Raw genomic sequence first — 16,755 nt, forward strand, 5'->3', positions numbered from 1 at the left:
TAGAGTTTAAGACAGCATATGTAAGATTCAGCTTGAGATATTTTAAGTAGGTCAAAGACATGGAAGAATTAATTTATGATCTATCAAATCCCCGTTTGCTCTGTATTTAGCTCAGCGTATTATATCTGGGTGGTAAAGCAACAGCTCCTTTCCTATGCTGGCAGCCACGATATACACCCAGACTCAAACAGCCATATTCACTTCACAGCTGCATTAATGGATTTTTGGCAACTTAGGGGCAGCGCAACAGCCTGTAAACACAACACTAACAATATCACCTTAAAAAGTTGATGTGCCAAGCACGTCAGCAAACAACAGTCTAATATTCACCCAGCTTTTACTTCTGTTTTCATCTACAACTCCTGAAATAAATATCTTTCTATTTAGCTAAATGCTACACTGTGGTCACCAGCTAGCTGCTAACTGTGCCTATCTGCTATTTGGTGCTGGGCAGGTAGTGAGTTATTTTTTCTCATTGAAAACAGCTCCCTGCTGAAGACCAGGTTGATGAGAGTGAGCCAAAACAGAAAAGATCATAAAACCCAAACAATGAGCTGAGAGACGCTAAAATGCTCCACAGAGCTGAGGTAGACTGTAGAGTCAGGTGATAATTATCTGTGGGTTTGACAGCTTTTACATTACACATAGCCATTTTCATTGATAGTAGAACAATATTGGTTAGTGTAGCTTTAAGTCAATATAATGACAGGTGAAAACATTTTGGAAATTGAAAAACATCATGGTGTCAGACATTTTGCATTGTACTGTTTGACTCTGCAGGGTACGTATCTTCTGAAGAAACATTGAAAAATGTAACCGCTTTCCTTCTTCTAATATAGGTTGTTATAATGAGGTGAGAATTGTTTTTTATATACGATCCTCTGAGAGAATGTTGATTTGTGTTTTTTCTCTCAAGCAGCCTGATCCAAGAATGCCGATATTGTGTCAGTCGGAAATTTGTTGAATTGTCCATTCATCCAATAGTCAGGTTCAGAGGAAGATGTCTTACCAAGTATCACTTAGAGTACTGTATGATTTGCTATGGGTATGCACGGTCCACACAGGGTGATTTCTTCTTATTACAGTGACCTACTGACTTTTCCTCTACATCCACCTTCGGGCCAAATGTTCCACTTGTACACCTCTCAAAATCTAATGGGCAGATTAGTGAAATTTACTGAACTTTTTCAGCCAGCGAGTGTCATCAGGTGCCCCAGTTAAGTAGCCGGCTGTTGGCATTAAGAGTGCACACCGACCTCTTCATAATATTTTGTGTCTATGATGCTGTAAACATTTAATATGCAAATAAACAGAGAGCTGTGTGGATGGAACTGGCTCTCCTGAGTGCTGCATTTGTTGACCTGCCGGGTTAAGTGCTAAAACATGCTGCATGTGTGTGTGTGTGTGTGTGTGTGTGTGTGTGTGTGTGTGTGTGTGTGTGTGTGTGTGTGTGTGTGTGTGTGTGTGTGTGTGTGTGTGTGTGTGTGTCATTTGGGAAGGGTATTGAGGCAGGCTGTGTTTAAATTCATTTGGCTTCATTAATGAGCTGAACACATTAATTTTAAATGTGGCTGAGAAGCTACATGGAGCATAAGGAGTCCCCAGTTACTAGATATCTATTAGTGCTGAACAAAAAAACAAACAAAAGGATAACCTTTAAAAACATTCATCAGCGAGTCTGCAGTGGTGCATTTCGGCTCCCAGTGAACTAAACCTCCGACTCCGAGTTCGGCAGAAGCTCTTTCCAACTAGTTGCCTTTTCCCTCCTACCCACACATGCAAGCTTAGCTCTCTCAGTGTAGCCTCAGTGCAGAGACAAATGGCTTCTGTAAATTACCTAAACACGCACTGCCAATAATGGCAGAGTAAGCATTGCAAGAATGATTCACTGTAGGCTAAATTAATCTGAACAATACTGTTAGAGTGGCAAACTTTTCTATTACTATTTTCAGTTTTTTCCTCAGTGCTTGTCATTTATTACTTGACTTAACATACAGTAGTGGTAGTCCTGAATGCTGGCGATGCATCACCTTTGTTTATTTGGATTTTCAGGTTTACATATAATCTGTATGCTGATTTCTGGCTGTTATGTTTCTCTTATCCTAACCATGTGCTTTGTGTTGTCTAAAGATAGCTATAAAAAACATAATCATGCTGAGAGGTGACAGCAGATAATGTAATAAAAAAACAATGAAAGATGTGTTCAACATACAAATCACAACACAAGACACACACACACACACACACACACGTTTATCCTAGTGTTACATTTACAACAAAGCATCTGATCCCATGCAAATTAAGCTCAATGGTGTTTTAAGCCCCCAACGTCGACTTCAAGGCAGCACTGCGACCGTTGACTTAAAGGCACCTAACCCTAACCTTAACCCTAACCATAACCATTGCCTAATCCTAGTGCCTCCCAGGCAGCGCTGCGACGTTGGGGGCTTAAAACACCAAACACCACAAATTAAGTGAAATGTAATTTTTAGGAGACAGGGTTGCTCGTTGACGGATGGACAGTCAGACCTGGGAAAAGGTATGAGCTTTAAAAAAGAATAGGGTAGTTTTCCCCCAGTGGACCTCATCGCATTTCAGGATGTCTTCTGGAATCGTTTCAACAGGAACCTCCGTCACATTCTCATCTTCTCCTAGATAAATTGGCTGCCAGCCAGCTGGTCTGGATCATTCGGGTCTAAATGAAGAGTGAGACAGAATAGACAGTCTTGTCAATTTGTTCCCAATATCCTGGCTCACAGGGCTCCCCGACCTGCCCACTTCAATCCTCCACACTATTAAGAGCATCTCAATCCTTGCAGAAAGGAGTGGAGCTATTAAAGCAAAGTCGTGTCAAGACATTCAGCTTTAATTATTACCATATCAAAATTAAAATCTGATGTTCAGTACCAGTGATGCCAGTTGCAGTCATTTATTAGATGCGATGGAGTGACTTTATTATACAGCAAACTGTGATGCATGGTTTACTACACAGTGGCTTTGGCATATACCTGTCAGAAGATTTTCCATTTCATTCAGATAAATGCTCATGCAGGTCCTCCAGCAGCTTGTCTTCATCACTTTATTCTCCTTTTGGAGACTTTATGGCAGAGTAGCAAATGGAGGCAGCAGCCAGACAGGATTTAGAGCAGGAGAAATGAGCGCCATTTCACCAACAACAACTGATATAAATGCTGACAATGTAATTTAAATGCTTGTGTAACCTTTGACAGAACAGTTTGGTAAGACAACTGGTCCCCAAATAGCTTTGCTGACATTAGGAAAAACAATCTGCATTTACCTTGATTTGTGTAAACCCATTTTTGTGGACAAACTGCCTGTACCAAAAGATTAATGAGTTAATCCAAGCCATTCACTTATCCTCTCTGTGAATAAAGGGAGTAAATTACCATGACTGTGGGTGTCATTGTGTACTTGGGGTCTTTAGTTCTCAGGATGCTGAGTAAAATTAGGGAACTTTATCTCAATTGTGGCTGATCAATTCTCAATTGGATTACTGAGTGTGTCAGTGGTCCACTTACAGTAGCCACTTAAGGTTTATTGATGTTTCAGATGGAGCTGGGTAATACTTCATCATAATGTGCTGTAAATTCTTAACAAATAATGCGTCACTTGGCCGTTGTGAAGTTATAAATACGAAACTAAACTGAAAATGTAGCAACTGCATTTTGTTTTCATGTGTGGAAAAAGTGATATATCATGATATGGTTCAAAACCATGCAAAAGATATGAACAATAGCTGCCAATATTACAATTTTCATTTGCCAGTTCAATTTCCTGTCCTCCTAATAATACAACCCTGTCTGCAAATTGCTTTAGGATTTCAGTTTATTATCATAATCGCATGATGCCATAATGAAATGGAAATACAAATTCAAATAGCCAATTGATATCTTATTTTAAAGTTTTGTTCACAAGAGTGTCAATAATCTTATTCAGCCCCAATTTCATGATTACGGTTGCATGGCTGTTTATCTACACTGCCAAAAATCAAGTAGATAAGGAAATTCTCCCTTTGCATTCTTATTTTCAAACAGGGTGGTAAATCAAACTGTGTAGGCGGAGATGTGCTATTCAGTTCTTGTTTATCCCAGTCACGTTAGCCTGAGAAGCTTTACATGAGCTGTAGCAAAGGGCAAAACAAGCAGAAGGATCAGAGAGAAGAGAGAATACAGTATAAGGAGGACAATGACAGATTGCAGCAAGTAGAGTTCACACCGGTTTTTGGATTTAGTCTGCGACTATCAGGCTTTTTCATATAAAAATGTGGTCAGAGAACAAATCTGTGGTCATACTAGTCTACTTGTCATTTTAATTCCGTCATGTGTTACTTACTAATATAGTAAGTAAGTAGTCTTGTAGCTTCGAGGAACAGCAACCAGAACCTCCGAGCAAGCAAGCTAACGTTGCACGCTGAAAATGGCAAGTTTTTATGAAAATTTGGATTGTGCAACAAGGCAGGCCTGCTTGGTTCTTTCGGGGAATGATTATGAAGATTTACAAAGAATATGTTTACGGCATTGACTCTCTAACTGGGACGTTTTGGGACCTATTGGCGGGGATTTACTCAAGAGAGTAAGCGAGCCTCAACAAAGCGTACCTCCTATGGAGCCATTTTGATGCTATCAAGCCATCACCTGCCGTTAGCATCCCATTGACTGCCATTCATTTTGGCGTCACTTTGACAGCGAATAACTTTACATCTGAAGCGTTTAAAGACTCCATTTGTCCATTGTTTATTTCTAAAGAAACACGACAATGTATAAAAGGCTCCATTACCTTGTATTTCACATTATGGCTCCGCAGCAGGTGTTTTTGTAAAAATAGGCTAACGATTGTGTCATAACCACGCGACTTACTGTCGCATAGTAGAGGAATTACGTACAGTAGAGGAGAAGCTCGCAGGCAGTTTTTACTTACATTAGCTGTTTAAGTTTAATTACTAATGTTAACTAGTATTTTAGTTAGCAATAATTAGCCTGTGCCTATGTTATCTCCTTACATATACCTACGCTCTCCGTCTCTGCAAGATTCGGAATGATTGAGATTTCTCTTGGCACAGCTACAGAAGACTTACAACTTTCAGACAGGTTGCTCATGTCACATCTACGTCGTTAAGCTCAGTTGGAGGCTGCGCAGTAACGTTCAGCCCTCACTGGAAAAGTGCTTCTAATATACTTCACTGCTCTCTGTTGCAAGTCTATGGCGTCGCTTTGTCCATGTCTATGGATTTGCTATAGACAAAATACACACGTCAATAAACTGTAAGAGCAAATTACATTTAACCATGTATCCAGCTAATTTAAATAGCTCACACTACTGTAATGTGTAAACAGGTAACTTCATTTGATATTTTATGTGACATTTTCTTTGGCGGGGTGCAAATGTTCCACCAAAACAAGTTCCTTCCTGAGACCATTTTACAGATCCCCCTTTTTTGCGACTGGAGCTTAGCACTGCCCAACACGATTAGGATTGGTTTAAAGAAATGCAAACAACCCCTGACCGTTTTTTCTCCTATCCAGATGTGTATGTGTGGAGGGGCCAGACCTTCCTCCGCAGCGCTGTGGAGATAGGTCTGGCAATGTGAGACTATTTTCGGTGTGCTATTTAGACAACACTGCTCTTTTTCAGTCAACTACATTCACTGTAGTCTAATTGAAGGAATGAAGGTAGATCATGTAACAATTCCTGTTATTGTTACAATCTAGAGCCTGCCCGCACTTTTTCCTAAGAATGCCTGTCAACATTGCCTTTCACTGCTGTGTGTTCCTCTGAAACTCAACAAGGTTGGCACTTTACTATTGTTCTGCTTACAAGCAGAGCATTTGCTAGGTTTGGGCAGTGTAAGGGCAACGTAAGTTGCGTAAGTTCCCTAATTTTAATGATACAGCGCCTTACCCAGCAGTAGCAGATCATTTTAGGCTGAACAATTGAGACATTTTTACAATGGGTATTTTTGTGATATGCTGAAGAAAACGTTATCTGCATGTTTTGGTAACACTTCATAATAATGGTACATGAATTATCATGAATTCATGCATGACTTCATGCATGAAAAACCGTGCATTCATTCATGTAGTACTTCATGAATTATCAGTAATGTACAAGGATTACTGGTATCTCATGCATGACTTACATACATTAATTTATGCATTAATTAATGTATTTGAATAATCATGACTTCTGATTTATTAATGATGTTCATGTCTTCTTCATAAAAAAAACTGACCAGTCACAGAAGTGTACATATATTCTGAAAATTGTTATTGTTGTAATCACTGTTAACTAAACATTACTTCTTCATTACTTCATCATGTTTGTGGAAATACCTTAATTGATGCATTAATTAACATATTGTTCCTATATTAAGTCCTTGAAGTCATGCATGAATTCATGATAATTCATGTACCATTATTATAAAGTGTTACCCATGTTCCCCCCAAAAAATTAATGGGCTAATGTGACAACTTGGAGCCAGGGTTGCGGTACTCTACTAACGTCTAGCCTTCGATGATACCATGTTTTTACCGTTGGAATGCTTTTGTTTTTCCAACAATCTATTAACTGGCTAGCTAATAATAATACACACAAGAACTTTCTGGCCTCTTAGTTTGTTTACGTACCCTGGTCCTGAAGAAATAATATGAACTGGCAGAGAGCAAGTTTTGTGTTCTCCAACTGGACCTGGAAACTACACCGAAAAATCACTGTGCTGTGGATGAATGACTCATCTGCTAAAATAGTTAGAAAAATAAACTTGAATAATTTTTTTATTTTAAAATGTATGTATGCATAGGAAATGTAATTCAAACAATTAACACCCTTGTAATATTCAAAAGCATGCATGATGCACTGGATACAATGGACTGCATTAGCATATGAGTAATTTTTCTGTTTTTTAGTGTTTATTTTGTTCTTTCTTACAATGCTAGTGTATCAGTCCATGTCATTGTTGTCATTGTCATTTCTTAAACAATATATGGTACAGAAAATGGTATTATTTTACCACTATCTTTAAATAGTCACTCTGTTGCTCAATCTGTTGGTCCTTAATTTGTGTGTCAAACCTGCGTATTGTAATTAAATTGGCCCACCCACAAAATTGTGTGGTAGACACTAGGCAGTCTCTTTATAAGGTTAGCAGGACTCACACATATGTGTTTTTTGTTTTCTCTGAATTTGATATTGTGCCCAGGAAAGAGTGACAATTAGGCTATCAACAGCAGCCATCTAAACCAATCACTTTACATTCATCTTAACCTCATTTATTTCCAACAAACAATTAAAAACCATTATCCCCTTTAAATGTGAGTGGAAATTATTGGACACAGTTACAACAACAACAATGGACTATTTTCTCATTTGTGGAATAGTTCATCTGTTGCTTTTTACTGAACAATCACTGATTCACAAAGGGGGTAATCTGATATAATGAATGACTACATTTGAGCAACCATCCACATGGAACTGTGTTGGAAAGTGAAATAAGTGACTGTACATCTGTGGGACAATTCATCTGTGTAATGACGCACATGTTTCCACTAGATGGCCCTTGCACCCAGCTGTGCTGCCTCTTCAGGAGTCATGTTTCATTAGCACTTGATCTGATTGCTCAATTCTTGCCATAGAAAAGGAGAACAACTGACAATAACATGTCACTTTTCCATTAAGTTACCTAGAATCCATATTTTAACTTAAAAATATTAATATGTAAATATGTAAACATTAACAACTTAGATGTATTCTATAGTGTTATTTCTCATTATTACCACAAAGTATGTTGCATAAGGGATGCTTTTTATCCTGCTTCATGCATGAAAGCATTACAAACTACGTAGTAAGTCAGAAATAGCCCTCTTCATTGAAAAACAACAACACTGTTATACAGAGTACATTATGTTCTAACCATTTGAGGAAGTGGTTTGCTCACTAGACTGTGTCACACGCAATCCTCATTTGATGCTTGATATTGAAAGTGTTTTCACTAAGCAACTTGTAATTCACGAGCTAAATAACCAACTGCAATTGTCTACCCAAATGAACAATGGCCTGTGCAGTGGCTGACAAATTCAGTGCACTAAAGCTAAGAAAGTCTCTTTGTAGGATGGGAGATGTCAGTCACTATCTCATGTTAGACATAAATTGCTCTCTCCGCAATGAGGGATCTCCCTCTCAAGGCCTCTCATAAACATCTCAGAGCTGGACGGCTTTTTTTCAGCCTGTGGGCTCTCACTCACAATATTACAAGGTTTCTTTTGTTTCTTCTGGCAGCATGGCACCCTAGGATCCATCCTCAGTGGCCCACATGGGGATACTGGGTGTCAAAGGACTGCTCAGCCTTGACGTGGCTTCAAGGCACAAGCTGAGCTGTACTGGTGTAGCTGGTACCGTTCCTCTGGGTGATTTATGGTCCGGACAGGATGATAAAATAATGTGGAGGCCCAGATATTTTTCTATAGGAAACAGTAGACAGCTCTGTGAGTGAGAGAGGGATGATATATATTAGGTGGGGGTGTTCAAAGCCAAAAAGTAATCGACCAGAGGGCAGGGCGTGAATGGGTGTGTGTGCAGGTGGTGTGTGTGGGCTGTCCGGCAGTTATCCTTGCTGGGTCAGTTTACCTCTCTGTCCCCAAACACACTGACCCTTTACTATAGGATATACCTCCTCTCCTTTCACCCCAGCTTTTATGGCCCCATGTAAATCTCTCTCCGGTAACACAAGCTTGTCAGTCCTCCTCTAGCCCCTTTCTTTTCAACACATTTATCCTCATGGAGAATTCAAAGAGGCACTGCTGCAGGGAGGTGGTATGTGGGCCTACTCAACTTGGGATGATCAAAAAGGAGAAAGTCCAGAGCGAAACCTTAGACATGGGAACTGCTGGACACTCGAGTGGGCAAGAAAGCCCAACTCAGATGAAAGGCAGTCGTCCATCAATAAGTCATTAAAGCAGACATGTGGACCCAGAAACAAGAACGCTGACAATCACGGCTGTCTCCGCTCCAAGTGTGAGCTCGCATGCAGGGAGATTGCAAGGTGAGACTAATGCTTGTCCTGAAATAAATAAAAGATTATATGAAAACGGAGAATGATTCAAATGAGGAAGTGATGAGCACCATCTGGTGGATTTTGTTTTTATGGCCTTGATTGCCCTGTATTCACTCTGCGTGTGATGAGGAAGACGCCTACGAGCTCCAGGGGCTTTCTTTTTGTAATCAGTCTCTATTGCAACATTGGAAAGTCAGTGCAAAGAGGTCACTAACTGCTCAGACAGGACTCCCTTTAACAACATGATGCTTGGCAATAAAATACCACCCAGAGCAGTCTGTCAGCTTTACGTCTTCAGGGCTGTTTGTGCTCTGTTCATAGAAAGGGAGAAATACATGGATGGAGAAGCAAACCAAAACACTCGATGTATGACAGACTGCTTTCTCCAGCTGGCGAAGGCTTACATTATTTCATTAATGTGCAATTATTTGTGTATGTGTTCGAGTGACCCTGTGATGTCAAAGTAAGACAGCAACCTTTTAGGGGCTATAATTGTATCACTGAAGGTCCAAACAAGCATGTCTGACCCTGATCTGTCTTAGTTAACTTATAAGAGATATAATAGTCTGACAGGGGTCACAGCAGGACTTAGTCATGCTGCAAATGTCACATGTTGAAACCAGGAAGCTTCTGGAGAGCATATATCAAAATTTAATAGGCAGTAAATTCAGCTACTTTAGTGATAGTGACAGCACAATGTTGGGTTTATGCCATAAAATCTGTGTGCTGGCAGGGTAAAACCGTAGTAAAGGCGCAGCAGTTGCTATACCATACCAAAACATAGTTGATGATGTTTCTCACCTGATATGATTGCATTTTCCTCAGCTATTTCAGTAACAATGTGCAATATCAACCTCAGGACGCCTTAATAATTTAAATAGTTTTGTAGCTGCTGAGTGTTGTTCACATCACCTTTCCAAATTGCTTTGTATTTTCTCAGTGTGACTGCCGTGAGGTGTTACGCATGACTTCAAAATTACAGAGAAATAACTGCACTCAATAGGGCTGTGCGCCGAATCCTAATCATCTGATAGACTTCAGCTCTAAGCCAAGTAACGATTTGGAATGGCTTTGTTGCCCTGATTGTGTGAAAGACTCATGACCAAACAAAGTCATTGTACAAATGTGTCCCCCTTTCAGCCATTAGTTGTGTGTCACTTTACAGGTCTTTCATGGCTCTGTTCTTGTTAGGTCTTTAATGACTTGAAATTCCCTGAATAAACACAGAGTCAGGGAAGAGGTCACACAGCTCTCCTTTCACTCTTTCACGGCAGGTTCGGTTTTGTTTGTTAGTTTGAAGGGTTCTTACCAATTTGACACAGAAACATTTGCCTAATTCTGGATTAGGGGCCTCAAATAAGCCAAAGCTCCCATAATGTCATACTATGACTTCCAAGTCTTTGGAAAATCTCTTATATTCAATACATTCATAGGGAAAATAATAGAACAATGAGTGATACGACTCAAGATATACATCTGATCTGTGGCACTGTATTTGGTCATCATTATGAGTTATGTGATGTAGATGACCTGACCAAGCTTAAGTAAATAAATGCTCAGGTCACTGACCTTTCACCTGTGAACAAAATGGGTTGTTGTGCCATTTAGTGAAAAACTCTTCTTTGTTTCTGAAATGGCACCAAGCAGGGTGCTAGAGACTATTCAATACTGAAGTTTTTTTTTTTTTGCCAACGGCAGTGGCAAGCATTGTGCAAGAACACAAACACAGTCAAACCAAGCAATGGTGAAATGATGACTTTATTTTTATTTTTTTTAAAGGGAATAAAGGGTCTGTACTCAACATACAGAACATTGATATAGCAGCAAACACTTGTTGTGTAAAGATATAGTGAAGTAATGGCGGCCTAAGCAGAGAATGAAACCACACTCCCTCTGTGTTTGTTCTTATCTGAGCTTCTCTGTTAATTGTTTGTCGGTATCAGACGATGGTTTTTTTATGTGGCCGTTTTTTCATTTTAATGACGATGGCCAATGTTAAGAGAACAAATTGCTAACTGTGGACAGAAAACATTTAACATGGATACAGTTCGTTCATCCATACATTGGTGTGGACGTTGTGTGTGTTAAGTGATGCATCATGAAGGACTGACAGTAGGACAGCGCTGGTCTTTTCCTGCCTAGTGAGCAGCTAATGGTGCAGAGAGCATATCCCGGTGGGGGAGACAAACACTGTGGCCCTGCTACGATGCCAGATGTGCTGTCAACTCAGTATTGTCTGCAGCAACAAAGCACACACACCGGTCTCTGCGCTCGTAGGGTATTCACATTCGGAATAAGATACTCTGCCATTAACGTTTCTGCTGCTTGCGCCTTCCCGCCTACTCTAAGCACTACCAATCTGTCATTTATTCTCATTTTCAGCTTTTCTTTTTCTTAAAACAAGTGTCAGTGACATAAATCCACTTTTTTTTTTTGGTGCAGTTTCCCTCATTTCAGAAATGTACAAGTAGTGAGTGTAACAGCCTGGACAGAATATGGCAAATCAATGCATTGGTATCAATTAAATTACACATAATTAGAGACATCTCTCGAATAAGTTGATTTGTGTTGAAAACAGGTGAAATGATCTGATCTTTTTTTCACCTGTTTTGATAAGAAAGATCTTAAGTCTCAATAAATGAACAAGTTAAGATGGAGGTTTATTTTTGCAGTGAACTGAAGTGACCACACACACACACACACACACACACACACACACAAAAAGAATATGTTATGAGACATACACACAAAACATACACACAGACATGACACACCCAAGCACACCCAAGCACACACACACACACACACACACACACACACACACACACAGATACAGACACACAAAGAAACATAAATACTGAGACATACACACACACACACACACACACACACACACCCTCCCCCATTACTGAGGGAGGGGCAGCCATCTGCCCTCAGCAGCAGCACCACCACCACAATGAACAGATCAGAGGAATCCACTAATGAGCACGACTTTTCTGCTGTTAAAAATTCATTTGGTGCTTCTTGCTGTCAAACAACCTGCAGCCTCTGCAACCACATTACCCACTACATTACATTACACATTCATCTGAGGAGGTTGTGCTGTTTGTCTCCTAAGCACTGGCTTAGTCATTGCTGATAACTGAATCACCTGTGGCTTTTTTTAAGCAACACATCACAAAGGTCAACTCAGTGCTAAGACTTGAAATTGTTTGTTGCGTAAGATTTCATGACAAAACACTCTGTAGTCGTGTCGACAAGAGAGAGCTGGTGTTTTGACACAGTCTGACGCCAGCATGGCAGCATGAGGAGACAAAAACAAGGCTCTCTGCAGCAGTCGATAGTTCATCTTTCCAAACCACTCACGCAATCCGAGATGAGGGAAGTGCGACTGGGGCAGACGATGGCTGCTGTATTGTCCCGTGATCCGTGGCAGAGTGGGGGTGGAGGTGCGGGAGGTTATTGATCTCACTGTGGACATCTGTAGCATCTAACAGGAGGGCTGTCAGTCATCAGAGAGGGGAAGTGAGGGCAGAGTGGAGTGGTTTTATGTGCGTAGCCTACGTGGGATGAAGCAGGTAGACAACAGTGGTGAGACAAACAGGTTCACCCAGAGTTCTCCCTGTTTCTATACCAGTCTGACATAAGCATCTTGTTTTAGCTTCTCTGTCATATTTCTGTTTATTTCCACTTGTCTCTCGCTGCAGTCCTCCCTCTCTACCGCCATGTCTCCATTGCTGAAACTTTTTGTAATAGAGAGTTTACATGCACACAAGGAGTTAAAAATATGTGTTGTATTAAAAAGCCAGCAGTAAGAGAGATAAGCGGAGTATCTGCAGCTTCCATTTAATTATCAAGGCAGTGGAAAATGGGCTTGCTTGGGCCAAAATTCATAGATGGTGCCAACACAATGTAGTACTGAGTTAATGCTTCACATTCTTTGGAGATACAGCCAAGCCCGCTGGCTACATATGCGTTTGTAAAAGATTTTGTCCAGACGTTTGCCTGAAGTTAGAGAGATTATCTGCATTATCTGAAGAGAAAAATGTTGCAACATCAGTAACAGCAGTACTGACACTAAAAATATAGTTCAAATACTTCTCCTCTTTGCTGTGCACATGTTTGTGTTAGGTTTAGAGATGTTTTGAGGGCTCAGAATGAACGCATGTTATGTGAAACCACATCACATTATTAAAGGACAGAATAGAGACAGCTGGAAGACGGATCAAACACACTTCTCAGAGATTTGCATTATAAAAACATGATTTATGACATTTTGCTGCCTCGGTGTTACAAAGCCGGTGTATTGTCATTATCTATGTGGGAGAAATAGAAAAGCCCCGCAGATGATTTAGAAACTTGATGATGGGAGAAACTATCTTTCTCAACCTATTATGATGGCAGCCAGCCGCTGGGCATTCAAACACAGTAAATGTAATGAATCATGGAGGATGAGAAAAGGAGACCTATAAGGAAAAGTAGCTGTGTATGATGCCGGGACAGGGAAAAGGTAGAGAACAGTGGGTGTTGCATGAGTCATCATTACTGGAGCCTTGTCAGAGACTAGAGTCAATGTTAGGTGAGTAAGACTAATAATAAGTCTGAACAACAGAAAGGTGACTGAGCTCAAGTTACAGGTGCAGGAGAAAGTCTGATGTTTTATGTTTACCTTGACAATTCGTGCCTGTGGATACATGCATGGACTAAGGTCCTGTTAAACTGCTTGCGTGATAAAGTGTGATTACATTTCCATATTAAACCAGTTAATATCTCTTTCTGCCAACCCAGACATAACAAAGAAACCAACACCTTGTCTCTGTTATTAATAATGAATCACAAATCAACCAGGACCATATTCTTGAAGGAATGTGATGGTTTAACATTTTGGAAAATATGCTAATTTTCCTCCGCCGACAGTTAGATGAGAGGATCAATACCGTTCTCGGTTCTACACGTTAATTATGGAGCCAGGAGACAATTAGCTTAGCACGAAGAGTGGAAGCAGGGGTAAAACAGCTAGCCTGGGGGTATAGATCTTTTCACCTAACTCTTGGCAAGAAAATAAGAATAAGCTTATTTTCCAAAATGTCAGATTATTCCTTGAAGAATTCAAACTTTAAACATGCAATAACCAATTTTGATTCTATTTTTTTTTCATTAATTTGTTGCCACTTGTGGGCCTCGGTAACACATTGTTATTATAAAATATCAGCCGAATCGCCAAATATATAGCCGCTTTAAGTTTTTAAATACAGATTTACAAACACAGGAAAGGTGAAAGTCTTTTTGTTTCCCAATTGAGAGAGTTGTTATGGTAAGAGCTGATTCAATCCAGAAAAGCCACAGAAGTTAACTTCAGGGCTTCCATCTCTATGTCCTTTAGCCATAAAACCCTCATTTATTAGAGGGAAAGGACATTTTGCTGTCCCCAAATTCCTTGTTTCAGCAACAAACAAAAGGCAGGTGTTTCTGACTGACTGAAAGATTTTGGTTCTGTAATGGTTCAGTAATACAGTCCCTGTATTTTGTGTTACTTGCTTGTAAAACTTTGGATGGAACACAGCATTTGTTAAAAGTAAACACAGAACCTAACCTCCCTTAGCCTTGTTATTTCACTTTTTTAGAAAATGAGTTTGTGTGTGGTTTTCTTGGGATAGTATGTGTGTGGTAGATGTATGGCTAAAGACAGTGTCTTTATGATCATCTGTAAAACTGATATATGCTGCATTGATATTTCACCGGAAAAAAAACATTTATATAAAAAACAGCTAACTGATGTCACATGTCATCTGATCTTGTGACATTCCCCATGTACATGGAAATGTGTCGATGAAAGGAAACAGGAACTTGTGTTTTTGTTTTTGCTAATAAAATGTTGGGTGTGACTGAAGTGCCATGTCTACAGTTTTTCCAACAATAGAACCTGCAAACAGCAGCAGAAGACTCAAAGTCACAGGACGGACATGAGGGGTATTACAAAAATCATCATCTCTAGTGCTCAGCTAAGAAGGCACTTTTCTGAGTGCCCCAGACGACAAGTCTCTAGACATTTATTTCCCCTAAGACGCTCAGGATATTCAAAGCTTAATTTACAGAGCATCCTGTCTCAACATCTGCTAATACATATATGTGTCAAAGTCTCCTAATTTTGTCAGATAACATAAAACCAGATGGAAAGCTCCCAAGGGGGACAGGGCCCCTCTTTAATTATATTACTTTGTGTGCACACACACACATACTCTCACACACACACACCCATACACACACATACACACACACACACACACACACACACAAACACATCAGTCCAAGACATATGCAGCTAGTGAAAACCACAGAGAGTAGTTCTTACAGATCCGAAGCTGCCCTGAAGGCAAGAGGCCCATGATGGATCAGACATTGATTTGATTTGAAGTGAGTGTGAAAGCCGTCGTCCGTGCCCTCTGCCAGAGAGGTGAACCATGATTGAGCAATGGCTGTCTGGAGGGTTCACTCAGGAAACTGTAAGTGGACAGGCTGGACCTGCTGCTAACAATCACCTTTTGTACAAATCGGCTGGAAATGAATTGTTGATTCACAGAGTGGAAACAAAAAACGAGTCCCAGCTGCCAGCTATTCAACCACCCTATCTCTGAGCTGTTACTTCTTCTTGGAGACACAAATAGACACATGCAATATATATGTATCCATTTTTTTTAAGATTCTTTGTTTGAGCTTTTCCACCTTTAATTTTTGACAGGACAGCGAGATGAGAAAGGAGGGGAAGACATGCAGGAAACCATCACAGGTCAGATTCAAACCCTGGACCTCTGCGTCGAGGCATAAACCTCTCAGTACATGTGCGCCTGCTCTACCCACTGTGCCAACAAGGCCACATATGAATCCGTTTTATAGCATGCAAGTCATTCAAGCTGTACTTAGCAAGAGTTTAATCTCAAAGTACAAAATATTTTTACAGTTAGCTCACATGAGAGAAGAGGGCCCTATATATGAAATTCTTCTGTTTATATATAATAAAGTCCTTGTGTCATCTGGGTTATTTGTCTGAAATCTTGGCCACCTACACAAAGTGATGAATCACAACAAAAATGTGTCTAAACAGAACTAAGCAGAGAAAAACGAACCTGTACCTGCTACAGTTAGAGCTGTTGCCTCTCTTGTCCCTCTCCTTTTCACATAAAGCATCACAGACAAATTAGTAACATCCTGTACGCAGTGGTGAATGAAGTATTCAAATAAATTATTTAAGAAAAGCATCCGTGCCGCTCTACAAAATGCTTTGTGCAATACTACATGCAACATTTTGTATGTTTAATCTGAAGATGATTAAAGCTATTCATGATAAGTAAATAAATGTAGTGAGTAAAAGTAGAACTAGTAGAGAAGACATAGTAGCAGTAAAATGGGAATACTCCGGTCTCTTAATATCGTACCTAAGTACAGTAGTTGAGTAAATGTTTAGCCGCTTTGTGATCGCAGGAATTTTTCCCAGGGACCTTTTAAGGAACTCGTTTCATTTCAACAGAGGGACCAGTGTCTAAATTAAGTTCTAAGGACATTTTCCAGGGACATTTTACCCTCCAAAAAATACCTGCTCAGGAGGTAATACTTCCTCCTGAGCTTCTCGGGATGTTGTGTGCAAGGATGACTGTCGCTGATTGGTCAAACACAAACAGCGCTGTTTCTTC

Source organism: Sander lucioperca, chromosome 8, assembly GCF_008315115.2.
Source record: "Sander lucioperca isolate FBNREF2018 chromosome 8, SLUC_FBN_1.2, whole genome shotgun sequence".
NCBI lineage: Eukaryota > Metazoa > Chordata > Actinopteri > Perciformes > Percidae > Sander > Sander lucioperca.